General features: G+C 50.2%; 1 protein-coding gene across 2 annotated transcripts in view; it reads right to left on the reverse strand.

The window, feature by feature from the left end:
* slc44a5a (solute carrier family 44 member 5a) overlaps window positions 1-17159 on the reverse strand; it is a 90688-nt gene that overhangs the window by 47145 nt on the left and 26384 nt on the right. The window lies entirely within an intron of this gene.

A 17159-nucleotide genomic window follows, 5' to 3' on the forward strand; every position in this document is an offset into this window, starting at 1 on the left:
ATATAGGATTTTGATCATTAAAATCATAACTCCTCCAAAAGTCAGTTCTCGGTACAATAAAGACACAAGGGGCTGTGCTACAGTACACTTCTCTTGGGCGCACACTACCGTGAGTTGCTCGTGTGGGAGAAAGACACGTCTGCTTAAATTAAAAAGGCGGAGTTAAACCGATTAGCGCTTGCGTCGACGTTAGCACGGAGCGCTAAATATATCGGCGCCGCCGGGGCTACTCCGCTGCTTAACGAGAACAATAAGGCGACGGCGAAAACGATCCGTGAACGCGACCGTTGCGGCAGCAGACCGACGCGCTAGCGGTAAAGAAAGTGTTTTCAGGCCGATCGATCGTCATTGGCCAGCCACAGCGGTCGCCGCTCGTTCGAACCGCGCCGTAGAGTCGACGGCTCCTCTGATGTTTCCCCGAGAACGACACTCCGCCACCGACGAATGTACGCTTATTAATAACGCTTCATCGTTTCCGTGTGGTGGCGAAGAACTCCTCCAGAATGTAAACATCTCCCTTCGTCTCATCTCATCTCCCCTATCGACAAACGATAATCTCGTAAATTAATAACGCGGCGCTTCTGCGCGGTTCCTTCTGAACGATCAAAGAGACCTCGGTTTCCTCTCACCACAGATTAAACACAGCCGGCTGATTTGGGCGTGCTCTGCTCCCATTAGACGGAAAAATGGAAATGTCATAATCTCTCGCAGGACATTCAAAAAGCTCCATCACAATTTTCTGGGCTGCTGGTGGTGGTAGGCAATGCGAGAGAGAGAATACAGAGAGAGTGATTCAAATAAAGTCACTGTAGCTGCAAGGTTCGAGACCAGTGACCTGGAATGCATTGGGAAAATAGACTTGACCAGAGGACTGTGGAGTTCAGCTACATTTATATTCTAGACGTGCCTGCTATTATTTCAAATATCAGGCTGCCGTCCTGTTTACCTGCGTGTGATGCCCTGTGAACTCTCTCTTCCTACCTTAGGTATGCTCTGTGTGTGTGTGTGTGTGTGCGCACTGGTGTGAGTGTGCATGGATGTGTGTGTGTGCATGAGTATGTGTGTGTGCGTGCGCATGGACGTGTGTCCGTGTGTGTGCGCGCATGGACGTGTGAGTGTGTCCATATGTGTGTGTACATGTGTATGTGCTTCCATAAGGCCCTATGACAGATCTAACACAGTGTAGGACTCGGTTCCCTATGTCTGTTCTGTAGTGTACTGTATGTCTGTTTTTTCAGTTTCTTACTGTTCAAACACCAGTCAGAAAAGAGGTCTGCATCCTCCTGAACATTTCTTTTTAATAACTGATATTCCTTTGATTCATGCTCAGTTACTAACCTGAGTTCACCTTGACAACAAGCAGAGAAATGCTTGAATTGCACATATCTCACCAGTGACGCGGTTGCGACTGTCCATCACCGCAGTGAAAGTTTACAGAGGAACTAATGTACGGGAAGCAACACGCAGAATACCGATGACCACGGCTACTCAACAACTACCTCTGTGTCCTTCTGCCTCCTGTATCTGCAGGACAAGGACACCAAATCATATTTATTTGCTAACGGTCCCGCCTAAGCCGTTTTTTGAAACTGCAGAAAAAAATATTATATCCTTTGAGAGACTTTAACTTTGCAAAGGACATTGAAGGGATCTATTAGCTGTCACCTCCTCAGCCAATTATGCTAACGCAGTTTCGAGCCTCCGTGTGCAGCTACCCAGATAAAACCCAAACCTGCTCAGACCTCGGCTGCCCCCAAGCCGGTGAGATGACAGCCAAGCAGAGATTTCATCTCAAAAAATTCCCTCACTGTAGTAAATGGATTCTGAGGCGGTTCGTGTGAGATATCCATAAGGTTTGGCACCGCTACCTTCAGATATAATGTCACAGCTATGTCATGTTAAGGCTTCTGATTAAATCGTTCAAAGAGACCGGGCACCGAAATCGATGCGGGCCACAGCAGCTCAGACGCCACTGTGACTGAGCGTTCCATCACTCTCCGGCGAGATTTTATTATGACCTCGTTCAGTCTCGGTGAATCACGGCCATTACAACAACGTGCATAAAACACATTCACGGACAGTTAAAAAAAAAAAAAAAAAGAAGAAGAAGAAGCAGCGAGATTTCAATATCCAATACGATTTGGTTGCGGTAGAGAAGCTACAGTACGTACAGCTCTGATGGGGGGAAGGCTCAGTGAGACTGTCATAAAGTGCGCCACCCGCTAACGTAAACACTCGCTCTCTTATTTTTTTCTGCCTCACACAATTCTGCCGCATTTTTTGGGCGAACAATTCGGCTCACGGCACTTCCAGAAATCGTTCTCTAAGCAAGAAGATGACGTGTGTGGAGCCTAATGTCAGACGGAAGCCTTTCTTTGCTGCACACTGGCCTCTGTGTCAATTATAAGACCTTATATACGGGCTGTTAGTCCAAATATCCAGCTAGAGGCAAACCTAGATTTCATCACAAGTTTTAGTTCAAGGGATGACAAAGGGCTTGTTTTGTTTAGAACAGAAAATAAGTCTGCGCTACTTTTTGCGTCCTCAGAAATCATATTACACTAAACTGAAATACAGCCAAACACACACAACCTGTGCAGCAAAGCCTCATATTCTACGTCGTACATCTGATACTGTACCTGTTGTTCCAGATAATGAGGTAACATACAGTACGGACATTTTCCTGGTTTCCAGGATAAAGGGGGCAATCACGACTGAGATATAAAAAGGCTCTGATTTCGTCAGTCGATCAGAAATGGCATAATTAGATTTTATAAGTTAGTCTTGATGCGCAGGAAAGAGATTCTACATTATCCCAGGGTCCTGAAACTGTGTACGTGCGCCACTGACGGGAGAGAATAATAGAATAATAAAAAGACGTATTTTTACGTCAATCTCACAGACTTGCGTGGGTGTACGCACACGGTGAAGTGAGACTCTTTAAGATCTGGCAGTGTTCTAATATGCTGCTAATAATGCTTGATTTCTGTTTGCGAGCAGCCTACTTTAAATACAACACCCAGAATAATTACATTACTTTTCTACTTTGCTACAGAACGAGAGGCGCAATTGTACAAAGTAATGCATCGTCTTGGTAGAACTGGACCACCCACAGCAACAGTGCACCTTGGCGCAAATGAAGCCATCTTTCCTCGGCTAGCAGCACCTCTAATTTGTCATTAGCCCCCCCCCCCCCCTTAAAAATCAGGCGTCCCCACTGAATAGCGCAACCAAGAAGAGGTCATACAAAAATAGTCCGTAATATTGCATATGTTATTTACTGCCATCGCATTCCATTGCTGATCCATATGGACAGAGGCATTATAATGAGTGTTTGCTCTTGCCAGCAGGATGCAGCGGGAGGAATTGATTTTCTTTCTCTCTCTCTCTCTCCCAATGCAAGACTCACACTCCCCGGTACTTCATCAATCACTTCGCATTTAAAAAAGCGAGACAAGTAGCTTTCTCATCTCAGACTACCCGCGCACCGAAAAAAGTAAAGTTTTGTGCTGTTTTCTCCGTATTTATTTTTGTAACAGGCCAGTCTATTGCTTCTGGGGATTCCAGCGGATTCAGCCTTTTTATTCATGCGCGTCTGTCTGCAAACACACTTAGTGGGAAATGCAAAACTAGCTAACTTTCGCAGAACTTCATCCAAGAGCTGCGTTTTTGTTGCTGCACGACCTGCATCGTAGGCCCTTAAAAGTTAATCTATGAGCATTTGCTCAGGGATGCGGTTCAGAGCCAGAGTGCTACATGCTCTCTACTGATCTCTGACATCGACCGATAATGTCAATATGCATTTGGGCTGTCTGAATGAATATGCAATACATAAATCTTCATGCATTTGTGTGAACATTTCAAAACAACGGCCATTCGCAACGTCTTACAGTATTTGTTTAAAGGCCATCTCGAAAAAACCCACACCCGTGTCCAGAGGCAGTGCCACGCACAGTGTGTGGCAGTAATGGTTATTGTGAGGAATGAGATTCACCTGCAATGTCTGGTTTTCCCCCTCTTTTGCGTGTCACGGGCACTCCGTGAATTACAGCACAGGGAGAGCGGAGGCTGACAGAGAGGCTGAGAGTAACTGACTGCTACGCCACCGCCGCACGCCTCCCCGCTCGCGTCAGTCCTCCCCTCTCTTCAAACCCGCACTCGGGCCGTTTCTCCACACTCGGGCCGTTTCCCGCGGTGATCGGGAACAGGACTCCGTGAGTGATTAGGGACGGGCACGAGACACCGGTCGGCACAGGAAACCGCCGCCCTCGCCAGATAACGACTGGAAGTGGGATGAGTTAGATGGAGCTGTGCTATAGATGGGGGGGGGGGGGGGGGGGGGGGTACGTGGGTGGAAAGCTCTGGTGCCTGGAACATTTTCATTCTACTACAAAATGTCTACTTCCCCGTAAAAACACAAACCGAGCAGCCGTTTCATTAAATCCCATATCTTAACTGGCCTGGGAACAGGGTTTTAATGGCTCCTTTTATGTCTGATGAGAAGATTTCAACAAATCAGCTGGACACTTCTGATTCTGCGGCTGTTCACACAGGGCTGGCTTTTCCAGTCTTTTCACTAGGGTATTTTCTCAAGCCCGGAGTCACGCTTTGCCTCTTGTAACAACTGAGAACTCTGGTTGGTGGAAGGTGGGGACGTATCTTCGCTCACAGAGAAGTTGGAGATGCATGTTCTCCTTGCTCACAGAGCTGGCACAGAGTGAGCCAGGGGATGGGTTGTTTACAATGTTTTACAAGCTGTCTCCCCCCCCCCCCAAAAAAAGCCCCTCGTTACATCAGTGCTGATCAGAGCTCTGTTAATGATCGCGGCCCGTGTACAGCGCACCCCCCCCCCCCCCCCCAAGCAGTGTTTATTAAAGACACGGCCACCGCTGCAGAGCTGCATTACTCACCCGCTGAGGCGCAGCTCACGCGCAGCGGAGGAGCGGCGCATGAATCACCGCTCCCGCTCCCGCTCCCGCCCCGCCGCAGCTAACGCAGAGAAACCGCCGGCAGCCAGTCGTGTGGAGGATGAGACCCCGCCGCGCAAAAAAAAAAGGGCGGAGCTATTACACGCTCAGTGATACAAGCCAATCCTTGTGTTCTGCTGTGGAGAGCAAATTCTTTTTGATTGGTTTGTGAAACCTCAGTCCTGTCTGATTTGTGTCCATATCAGCACACTTGCCTACTATTGAGTACACAAGCTGTATAGCTGTATAACCTGTAGGCAATTTGTATACTCCACAGTAGGCAAGGGCGCCGATCCAGACACTGCCCAGGGCGTTCCTTCCTTTGGACTGCGCATCTGACCTCAGAACGGATTTCAGAGCGAGGTTCATTTCTAACAGCAGAAATGGGGCGTGGGCCGGGGGGCTGGGGGTGCTGGGGGGCTGGGGGGCTGGGGGTGCTGGGGGGCTGGGGGGCTGGGGGGCTGGGGGCTGGGGGGGGGGGGCTGGGGGGCCGGGGGGCCGGGGGGCTGGGGGGGGGGGGGGGGGGGGTAGGGGGGCAGGGGAAGGTGTGTCGCAGTTCTGGGGCCTCGCGGTATCGGGGTTCCCGGGCGTGTCCGCGGCGAGGATGACGCCGCCATGTAGGCCGTCTCTAAAAACAGACGACAGCAGATGGCCACATGCAGAAATTAAAATGTCCCCCCCCCCCCCCCCCCGCCCGCCCCTTTCGTTCCCAGCTCCAGGCACCGTTATTCCACAACGATGGGAGTCCATTATTTCCCCTGATCCGACCGGGACGCGGTGCATGACTGTACTCCAGGTGCTAGCATATATCACCAGCTACCTGGCACTGACAGATAGCATTGCCGGGGAATTCAGATAAAGCCGTGGAAACACCCCTGCCGGGGCCAGTTTATTGGCCGATAAGCGACCTATTCAGCCTGGCGAAAATAGCCTGAATTACAAAAGACTCAATGATGACTGTTTCAACCTCCTGAGAACCGGCTGGAAAAAAAGGTCAAGCATTTTCATTTATTTAAATGACATAATATGAGTGTCTTGGATGACAAAAACCTGCTGCAGTGGAAATGTTTTCACAAATATTATTGATTTTGTTTTTATCAAATGTCTCTTGTGGTGTAGGATTCAGCATAGTAGAATATATGGTTCTTGACTTGAAATGGAGACCAAAGACTCATGCCCCCTACAGGGAACAAGCATTAATTGCCAGGTCTTAGGAAGATAAGACAAAATTTGTCTTATTTATTTAATAATAAATAAGGCTAGACAGCCTCCTGAAGAACAAAGGAAAAGTACAAGTGGGTGTAAAGCCCACTTGTACATAAAACTGCTTGCAAATGCAGTTCAATGCCAATGGTGAACGTAGACGTAGCTTCAAATTTGTGAATTTGTTCTGCATTCCTGGGGAACAGAAGCACTGTGTAGTGGGACGACAGCGTTGACAGGTGGGCTTGGTCCTCAGCCCACACATCCAGCTGCTGACCACTGCCGTGTGGCCGGGGAGCTCCTCAGGGTCATGGTAACGGGCCTTTTGGGCTGCTCTATTAGCATAACTGTCTTTCAGCCAAAGGCTCTCCTTGCAGTTAGAGTGAAGGGTCCACCTGGACCACCAGCATAGCGACAGCATGGCGTCTAAGGGTGCGTTCTGTTCACATGTGATGTGTACTTAAAACGCAAGGCCTGAATGAGATGACGTTCTCTCACTGTGAACGGAAAAGCGGAAATGAACATCAAATCAACAAATTAACTGGTGGACTTTTGGTCTGATCTGATCATCTGAGTCCTGAACCAGCAAAATAATAATAGCAACAGCTGGGCCTCACAGCCCAGAAAGCGAGGCTTTCGGTGGGAAAGCTGCTGTAAGCTGAGGCCCTATTGTTTTCCTTCTCGTGGCGATGGTGTGGGAGGAAACCACCTTGTGCCTCATGCTGACCACACTCTTAGATCCCAGCGAGTGTTTTATTTTACACTCACGAACAGCACAAAGTGCGAATTCACACCTTTCGCATGCAAACAGCGCGCAGATCTTCACACGTGAACACGACCACAATAAGGCAAAAAGAAAAAAAAAAAGTTTTCATTGTGTGCCTGCGTGCCGCTTTGTCATTGCATGCGTGCTGCTTTGCCTTTGTCGACCTGCCGCTGATCGATTTGCTAATTTTTTTTCCGGCGCTGCCCCAGCCTGGCCCAATGGCCTGAAGTACGGCGAGAGGTTCCCCGGTTGCCGCGGCGGCTGCAAGCTGGATCGATGCCAGCCGTCAACCGCTAATGGCTAGCCGCGCGCCCCACGCCACATCATTAATAACGCGCCGTGGGGCTTATTTATTCCCCGCGGAAAACAGAGACAGAGAGGGCCACCGTGGCCCACCGGGTAACACCCCCCCCCCCCCCCCCGTTACCGCCGCCCACGTCCGGACAGCTCGCTGGGAGCGTCTGGAGCGCCGGGGAACGCCGGCCCGATCCGGTCTATTCCCGCTGCAGCGGGAGAGCGACGCTCCGGACAGGAATTCATCATCTCAGCGGCACGGTGAGCAAACACAGACGGGCCCCGCCAAAGGCTTTCATTGACCTAAGTGGTGCGCCCAGGTGGGACAGTAAATCATATTTGGGATTCTATCTAATTTAATGGCTTTCTAAATGCGGTTTGATGCCACACAGAGAAGCGGAGAGACGTGGAGATGAATTGACAATAGGAGACACACACAGAGATAATGGAGTAAGAGAGGACGGTTGTTTTCAGAAGCGAGTGACACTTTTTCGTGAAGCCAAGAAACGGGCAGAGCTACTCCACTGCTGTCAATCACCCTGCGGTTAGAACCAGTCGCTGCAGACGGCCGCGCGGGCCAAAGCGTTTCGATTGGTCGAACAGTTCGGTTTAAGGGACGGCTCAGTGTGTTTACTGTGAGGCGTATGAGCCCTCACTCTCCTGTCCTTTCAGCAGTGGGAGGCAGTTGACATGTCGTTTCAGGCTGGCCAATAGCAGAGACGCGCTGCAGGAAGGGATTAGGCCTTCGGGTTAGCTGGAAAGGGGTGGGCTTTGAGTCCAGAAGGACATTCGGTGGGACAGAACTGGGACAGATAAACACAGGGGGTGTGAGGTCAGGCTGGGGAGACACTGGGGAGCCCCTGGAGAGGTGCCCCCCGCCCCCCCCAGCTCCCTCACTGTTTATTTCACCCTGTCCTGCCAGTAAGGTCAGAGTCTCTGCAGTGCAGTTGCAGTGCGGCAGAGAATCTGGGAGAGAGAGGCAGGGGGAAAGGGGGGGGGGGAGTTTGGCAAGGACCCGGGAGGGGGGGCGGGGGGGGATGCAAGGGGGGGAAGGGAGGGGGATGATGGCACAGTGCAAAAAAAGACAACCCCCCCTAAACTCCCCCTTTATTAGTTTAACACGATGCTGATCACTCAGCTTATGGAGCGCAGCTCCTCGGCTGTAAAATGGATTACTCAGGAGTCAGGACTGGGTCACCCCAGGTAGGCAGTGTGGAGGGGGAGGAGCCAGCTCGTGCCTGGGGTGCGGCGCGTACTCCTGTTCTTCTCTGCTTTTAATACGACTCGTATTACCGCGTTACGGTTTACCGCCTGAATTATCGACTCCGCCTCCAACTTACGTCCTCTTTGCTGGGACGCAAAATCCAGTGATGAGGCCTTGGGTTTGACAAGCAGGGGGCTGGGCGCATTCATTTCGGCTAACCTTGAAAGACGGCCGCCTTCAGTGGAGCGCCCCCTACAGGCCGCACCAGGGCAAGCGGCCGAAGCCATAAAGGAAGCCCAGAGTCCAAACCGGTCTTTTAGAGCTTTTTACCGCCATCCACATTCGCATCTCAGGAGGACCGAAGGCATCTGCCAGACCAGGCGTCTGTTTTTCGCGACTTCGATCGGCAGAGATATCGCTCGCGTGTGGCAGCCGAGCGGGACGCGGCGTATCAGAGCCCCGTGGGCTTCAAACGACGGATCTGAGCACGGCGTGGAGGCTCGGAGCACGGCGTGGAGGCTCGGAGCGCGCGTGGCTGCGGGGTCAGGCGGGGCGAGCGTCTGCGCGGGGCAGGACGCTCCGGCCCGGGGACAGCTCTCAGACGAGCCGCAGGCCGCGCGGGCGGCCGACAGGAACAGACAGCCCCGACGGCTACGTCCCCTCCCCAGCAGTAAACCCTCCCTTCCTGCTCATCTCCAGACTGATCCCGCGGCCCCTCCCACACCCCATTACGCCGGTGTGCAGGAGCCTAAGGGCTGCGGGGCGAAAACCGCTACCCCAGCTACCGCGGGACGCGCCTGACCGTGTGACTGCCGTGGCCACTCAGCCACTCGGCTCTAAAGGCAGGACGCCCTTTGCCCCCCCCCCCAAAAAATCCCGCCAGAGCCCCGACCGCTCACTCAGCAGCGAAACTCCGGAACGTCGGCACAAGCAGACCAAACACCCGGGGCTCATTTTTAACCGCAAAACCCAAGTTTTATTTTTTATTTTCTTTCTTTTGACAGCACCTGTCTGAAGATTAGCAACGCACCGCCATCTAACACTGCCGTGAGCAAGGTCCCGAATTACAGACAGCGGCTTTGTGGCAAATCCTCCTTCCCTCCAAAATCTGATTAGTGCCTCCATGGCAACAGCTTCTGCCGTTGTGTTCTTAATCCCGGCATAATTTGCATGACCTAACTTAATTACATTATCTTGGCGCGTTGACAGGTCGATTGGCCGGACACAAGATTGGAATAGAACGTCTTCATTCACACATTCAGATCTTTATTAGGGAGCTTTTATATTCAGTCTCGCTAATGACATAAAGCAATTGTCAAGAAGAAAGCTGACTTTTTTTTCCCCCCTACACCTTAAACCAGAAATCTCACATCTTTTTTTACTTTTCATGTCTTTACTATGAATAGACAAAGAAAAAGTGAGATATGTGTTTGGTGAATCTAGTGCCAGGTTGCCTGCCATTTGCTTACAGTAGACCATCCAAATGCGAGTTTGTGCTTCATTTCTCTTTTCTGAAATGTCCACTGCACTAGACTGGTCAATCTTGCTTAAGTGATTTTTCATCTGTCAGAAAAATAACAGCTTACATTCACTGAAGTGAATGTGAAAGTTCCATATTTCATTTTTTCATATGCAGAATACCATCTGTCCATAACTTTACCATAAATATTTTACAATAGATTTAACTATTGGAGTTGGTCCGATAAGCAATTCCTACTCTTCTGTACATATCAAGCAAGCTAGCTGCATAATCATATGCCCATATAACAATAAGACCGAAACTGTTGGTATACAATTTTAAATCGATGCAAAGCATGGATGCCTTAGGAGATCTGAAAAGTGACCAGCAACAGTGAAAATTATTGGGGGAAAAAACAGTGAAAAACATGTGTAAGAAGCTTGCACTCCCACTTCTTATACAATTTAGCTAAATAAGGAGAAACAGACCTGTTGATCAACATAAACAAAAGGTGGTGGTCTGTAACATTGCTAACCAAATAACTAACTAAAAAAAAAAATCTATGTGAAATGGTGGAGTAAGTTTTTTTCTCTGTATGAAAACTGTCTGGGGCATTGCGGAGGACCGTGAACCTGGCGTGCTTGGGGCACATTGAGAGCTGGGTCTGAAACTATGCTAGGCAAGCACATTCTGCGGTACGCATCAGCGCGCTTGAGATAAGTCCAGCTGCAGGCTCACGTACCGCAGGCGGCTGCATTTCAAAGAGCCCGAGCCTGGTCAAAAAGGAAGGGTGTTCAACAGACAATACACACGAGGCGCCGCTGACAAGAGGGACACAAGCATCTGGCACTGCCCAACCTGACACTGGCCAGCAGTGTACGGGAGCTACAACGCCGTCCCAGCTAACGCAATAAAACGTCCACACAACGGTGCTGCCATGTAGTGGCAATGTTAGAACACTGATGAGACATTCCAGTAACATTGGACATTCAGCATTCGCTGGGATGCCACCTCCTCTCGTGTTCGCCAAAAACATCCTCTAGCCCTCATGCACTCCGATCCCCTTTCCGGACGTTCCTGAGCGAGTCAGATTGGGGTCATGCCGTCTTGCTGTGTCAGAGCGCTCTTTAGACGTCCCCCTGTGGAAAAGCAGGCCTGCTGATCGTTATGATTGGTTATAATGCACATCATCATATACTCTCCCTCCTCCTGCTCCTTCAGGGTTCAGCACATCTGAGTCTCCAGCTGTGTACTGTAGCCCCAATGCCCCCCCCCCCCCCCCCCCCGAAATGTCCCACGTGAGAATTTTCATATGTTTACGAGGCAATTAATTCCATTTACCTTTTACCCCCCCAATTCCCTGTCGTCCAGTAAAATGCTTATTATCATTACTGCTTGCCAAACAACCGAATTAATCACCACGGCTGCCGTGCCTTTACTTTACTGCAGCCATTGGAGAACGTAGAAAACGCGTTGGGTCCAACCGCGACTAAGAGCAAGCCCAGGCAGAGAAGCCCGTCGCGGCTTCCTGTCGAAACGAGATCTGCTGGGAACGATCGGGAACCCGCCACCGCCGCGTCCAATCGGGAGACGGGGGGATGGATGGGGGGACCCTCTCGCCCCGCCCCGCCCGGCACAGCGCAGCGAGCCTCGGCTTCCTAACCAGGGGGGATTAAAACCTCGATTTGGCAGCTTTCAGACTCGTCAGGACGGCGGGTCAGCCCGGCGCATCTCGCACCTGCCGCAGCGCGGCGCGCAGCAGATGTTCCCGCATGCTAATGGGAAAAAAAAAAACCGCAGCCGAACCCGGGGGCTCCCGCATGCCTCCGCAGCCATTATCACGCTTAACGCCCCCCTCAGCGGTACCTCTCAGGCGGGCGCGAGCAGCGCCTCGCCCCTCCCGTGTTTAACCGCAGGTGCGCAGGTGGGCCGACGGGGGGGAAAAAAAAAGAGACTGGAAAAACGGAACGAAGCAGGCACGGTTTACCACAAACCCGTTTCACCCAGCAGAGTTTTTAATTTCCTCGCGCAGACAACTTCGGTAACATCGAGCACGCTGTTCTATTAGCAAGGTTCGTTTAACAGAGAACCCGACGGAAAGGATTCTTCTGTTTTAATAAAGCATTACAGGCAACGCACCGGAATTTTAAGTGCGAGCGCGTTAATCAGATTCATCACCCGGTGAGATATTCATAGAATCCAAATGTGACGTTCCCCCAACTCCCTCCTGTTCACTCTCAGCAGTACGTAGTAAACATCGCCATCATTAGTATTTGAGTATTTACACTGCATACACCATTATGTGACTGCACACTGGTCCACAGTTTCCCCTCTGAGTAAAATCCATGTAGCATAACATAATGACAAGAACAGGCCATTCAGCCCAACAATGCTCGCCATTCTCCTGACTAAATGAGTGCTCTGATTACCTACAGACAAGATAGCATTTATACGTAATGAGAGCACTAATTTAGACAGGTGCCATGTGACAGTGCCTACTTATGAATGAAGTGTTCACTGCCATAAAGCACAGGCCTCTGGAACTGTACAACAGTGGCTCCCAAAGTGTGGACTGGGGCCCACTGGCATGTCTTCAGAGAAGGTCAATGGTGAGGTACATATCAAAACACATGTAACGGCTCTTCCATAGACAACCACAATAGCAAAGCTAAACACTGCACTGAAATGGGCATGTGCCAGTACTGTGGAATGTGTAAAAAAAAATAATCTATTTTCATTTTTGAATAGACATCCAGCTAAGGTACAATAAGTGTAAATGTATTTGCTCATGCAGTGGGTTTTTAGCTCTGGATGCTTGGGAACCCCAGTCATAAGGGACGCTCCATCTTCCTGTACGGGCCTCTCTTTCCCGGTCGGGGTGATTTAGAGGCGGGCTCGGCAGACGAATGGGGGGTGATGGGAAAGGCGAGCGCTCGGTCTAACCGCCTCGTCGGTGGGCGGCTGATGGATGGAGGTGCCTCGGCCGGCCCACGCGTCTCTATTTCAACCCGCCCCGCCCCGCCGCGCGGCGCTCCCAGGGTTCCGTCCACACGCGCGGGACGAGGCCGCTTCCCCGCCAACGCTCTCAATCAGGGCAAACGGGCCGCGGTGCGCCCGCCCCCTCACCCCACCACCACCCCCCCCACACACACACCCGCGCAAAGACAGGCGATAAACCAGCGAAGGTCGCCGTGGCGACCCCCGGCGCGGCTTCACACGCATTTTAAAAACCTTTCTTTTTTCGCATTCACGCTCTGGACGTTAGCCGAGCTTGGTTAGCCCGGGTCCAGGCTGCAGCGGGGGCAGGTATTTTAATGCGTTAGCGTCCCCTCCTCTGCAGGCAGAGCCTGCCGGTTCGTAATCCCGGAAAAGAAAGCCTGGCAGTTCGTCTTCACAGATGGCGGGTCGGACCCGGGTTTAAAGGCCAGACAGCCGTTACCGGCGCTCGGGCTCCACTTATTTATTTATTCATTTATTTATTTATTTATTTATTTATGTGTCCGTCAGCAGAGCCGGCGGAAAAGGGGCGGAGCCGGAGGAAGACACACAGGTGGTCTTCCTCTCACGGCTGCAGCGATGCTGAGCAGCCTTCTCCTCAGAGGGCCCTCAGAAGGCACTGACTCAGAGCTCCGCTCACAGAACCCCGAGGGCCAGGTGCTGATGTGAGGGAAATTTGACACTGCTCTGAAACGTACTGCCGGCAGAGACAAGCAGGGATGCTCCTTTTGATTTTTTTTTGTTTTTTTCTTGATGCTAAATAGTCTAAACTTTCTTTTTTTTTTTTTTCCTACTGCAGCATTTTGCACAGGGAAAGGCCTCAAGCTCATTCTCGCTACCTACCTCAGTGTTTATGACAAGGTCATTACCCTTACAGAAATGCAGTATACTTGGGCTTTTTAGGGAATATAACAATAAAAAATACACTATGTACATAACAACTATGTACTGCAGTAACTTAAAGTGGCAATAATCTTCATGTTTGCCCATATATAGTGAAGTATGACAATACACTTTTTTACTGCAATACATTTATTTCAATTGAACTCAGTAACTCATCTCATGGCATTGAGGGTATCGCTGTTTTTTCTACTCTAATTACTGTTCTTCATAGAAAAACAGACAATTCACAATAATTTACTAATAACTGAATCCACCAGACCTTGCTAAAGGCTCTCCCAATCCAAAGCCACCAGCGATGTATCATGCAACAAGGAAGATGCAGAAAGTACCTGAATAATACATTTCTTCAGCAAAAACGCTTCTTCGCAGTTTAAAAAGAGCTATTATTGACAATTTTGTCAGAAAGATGAAGTATAACAGAAATAGGATAGGCTAGGGCAAACTAATAGGAACACAAACTGGCGGCGCACAGAGAATGACTCCCAGGCCGAGGACGGAGAAAACCTTTCCGCAAATAGCTGAGCGGTTACAGATGTCCATGGCAACGGCAGAATTTGAAAAGATGCCAAAACCACCAGTATTGAAAAAATTAATAATAAACAAATAGAAATCAGAGGACCTTTCAAAGATCAGCACAACAGAATTAGGCTAAAATATCCACAAAGTGCCCAAGGTGGACTCTTATCCCGATACACCAGACTCGCAGGGCAGACATCTAACCTAGCTCTACATTTCTGCTCCATAACCAGGAGTCGGAAGGAAATGGAAGAGAGGTGTCTCCTTTCTTACCCCACCTCCCCCCCCCCCCCCCCCCCCAATATTTCTGTGTACCTGTGAGCCGGGGATAGCGTTGGTTGCAAGGTATAAGAAGCTACCCCTGATATCGTCCTGTTATGAAGACTGAATAGCAGTATCTATACAAACGTGACGCAATAGAAATGCCAGAGTTGTACAGGTGGGGGGAGGTGCGCCTTTCACTTAACATGTTACTATGTTATGCACTGGTTACACTGATACTGGAAGCAATCTTGTATTAACTACCATACATACAACATGGTGCAGCAGTGTTTGGGGAGGTGGTGGTCCTGCAGTTGCAGAGTTACTAGTTGTAAAGTAGCAGTATTAAGTCCACACATACTTTGTCCAGTCCTTTCCATTTTGATTCAATCAATAAACTTCAGCTGGATCAGGGAGGTGGTGTACTCTGAGCTGCTCAAAGTTATATTTCTCTCCTTCTCACAGCCTAGAGGAGATGATTTTCACTCTGGGTTTAAAATATATATATTTTTCAATCTGCAGCTGAGGTGATATGCCCACCTGAGCCAGTAATAAACTACTTTTTTTCCCCCAACCGCCTGACATTAGAAACAAAATTATTCCTCAGAGCTGAATTCTGGGTAACCTATCAAGAATCAGTCATGTATCAAACCAACAGGGACAGCTAGCTGCGCCCATTCCGAATCTCCCTTCTGTCTGGCGCCGAAATTAAAGCAAAGTCGCTCCTCACCCAGAGCCTCTTGCCGTTGTTTGGTCAACCAGCCCGATGGGGGTGGGGGGGGGGGAGGGATGACTGAAAGGGTGTCTGAAGCGATGCCTGACTAGAAAAGACATGAATAATAAATGAGCCCAACTCAGCTGAGGCCTCCATCTCTTAGATATTTATCCCTTTAAAGCGGGGAAACGTTACGAGTGCAGCATCATTATCCAGCGAGCGCTTTCCTGTGAGGCACTTCAAAGTGATGAGTTGTTATGCAACCGCTTTCCCCTGCCCCCCCCCTCCCCCTTTCCCCCTCTCCCCCTCTCCCCGCACCTACCCCCCATCCTCGAGGAGCCCCAAACAACTGCAGGCCTGACAGGAAGCTGGATCTCTGTCCAAAAACCGCGTGGAGGCGAGAGGCGCGGCTCGGGGGCCCCGGGGAAAGCCATGGCAACCACTTACGCCAGATTTACGGGGACGGGAGTCGATCCGACAGGCTAAGGTGTCCCGGAGGCGGAGCCGCTCTCTTATTACGCCTCCTTATATCACGGGTTCGGGTGACGGAGCCTTCATCATCCTCCCATAACAGCGCCGCATAAACAAGGAACGGTACGCAGCGAAAAAACTATTTCCTAGCGCTAAATCTACGCTAACGGCGGTAAGTCAACTCTCGCGGTGTTTATATTAGCCCGTTAGGAGCGATACGTACTCCATTAGAGTCAAAAGTGCTCCGAGTTGGTTTTTTTTGCACCAAACATTTCACAGGGTACGGTTTTCTTTTACCTCATTGGAAGGCGGTTGTTTTTTTTACGGAAGAGATGAGCGGGGAAGTGTCAAGATAAGCGAGTCGATAACAAGAGTGCCAATCAGAAAAATCGACCATAAGATGAAACAAACAAAATTTAGTGGAAATCACATATTTATTTATTGGTCCTTCACGACTACTAACTGAGGTTGTACGTGAACTGCAGCCCAATCAGCAGGTCAAGGGTCATGCGTCGCGTTGATAGCAGGGCTCTGTTAAGTGGTCAGCAGAGACTCGGGAAGGCACCGTACGGTGAATCTCGCGAGCCGGTGCGCTTGTGGCGGAGCGCTGGGGCAGATCGCGACATCCTGAGAGAATCGTAACGGTAACTCCAGACCGGAATAAAAACAGGGGGGTGAGAAGATTCAGCAGGTCCAGGTGCAGAGCTCAAGCAGCGCCCGCCTGACGGTCGTTACCCTGTCGCGGTGAAAAAGAGCACACCTGGACAACCGCAGCTGTTTTTGTATTCCGCGGTGGCTGTGCCGCCATAGACGTCGTGCAGTAAGGGACAACCCTCCTGCGCTTGCTAGTGTTAATAGCAGCTTGCTACAGTGACCTTTTTTTTGCAACCTACCGCTGGATCTATATTTCAAATCATCTGGCCAATTTATGTGTGTGTGTGTGTGTGTGTGTGTGCATGTACATGACGGCCCTCAATCGACCTTTAGAGAACAATTTCAGAGAGCGAGCAAACACCCCTTCATCTTTTTGTGATTAAAGGTCTCTTGTTCACATGCACACACATACACACACACACGCGCATAATTATCTGAGCCTACAGTTAAGCAAATGAGGACGTGTGTGTGTGTGTGTGTGTGTATGTGTTGTGTGGGTGTGTGAGTACGTGCATGTGAGCGAGAGAACATTAATGTCCCCGAGTCTGTCTTTAGAAAACATTTTCAGAAAATAGCAACCCTTCATCTCGTGTGATTAAAGCTTTTTTTTCGTTTCTGTGACGGCATGGAGCAGCCCCCGCAAGCAAAGTGTGAGAATTGAGATATTCAAAAACAGGCCTCTCGCGCAATGGCAGAATCTTGCACACAGGCAGCCCTTCCTTCGCTGTGTCTTACAGAGCAGTATACTT

The sequence above is a fragment of the Anguilla anguilla genome, chromosome 6, assembly GCF_013347855.1.
Source record: "Anguilla anguilla isolate fAngAng1 chromosome 6, fAngAng1.pri, whole genome shotgun sequence".
Lineage (NCBI taxonomy): Eukaryota > Metazoa > Chordata > Actinopteri > Anguilliformes > Anguillidae > Anguilla > Anguilla anguilla.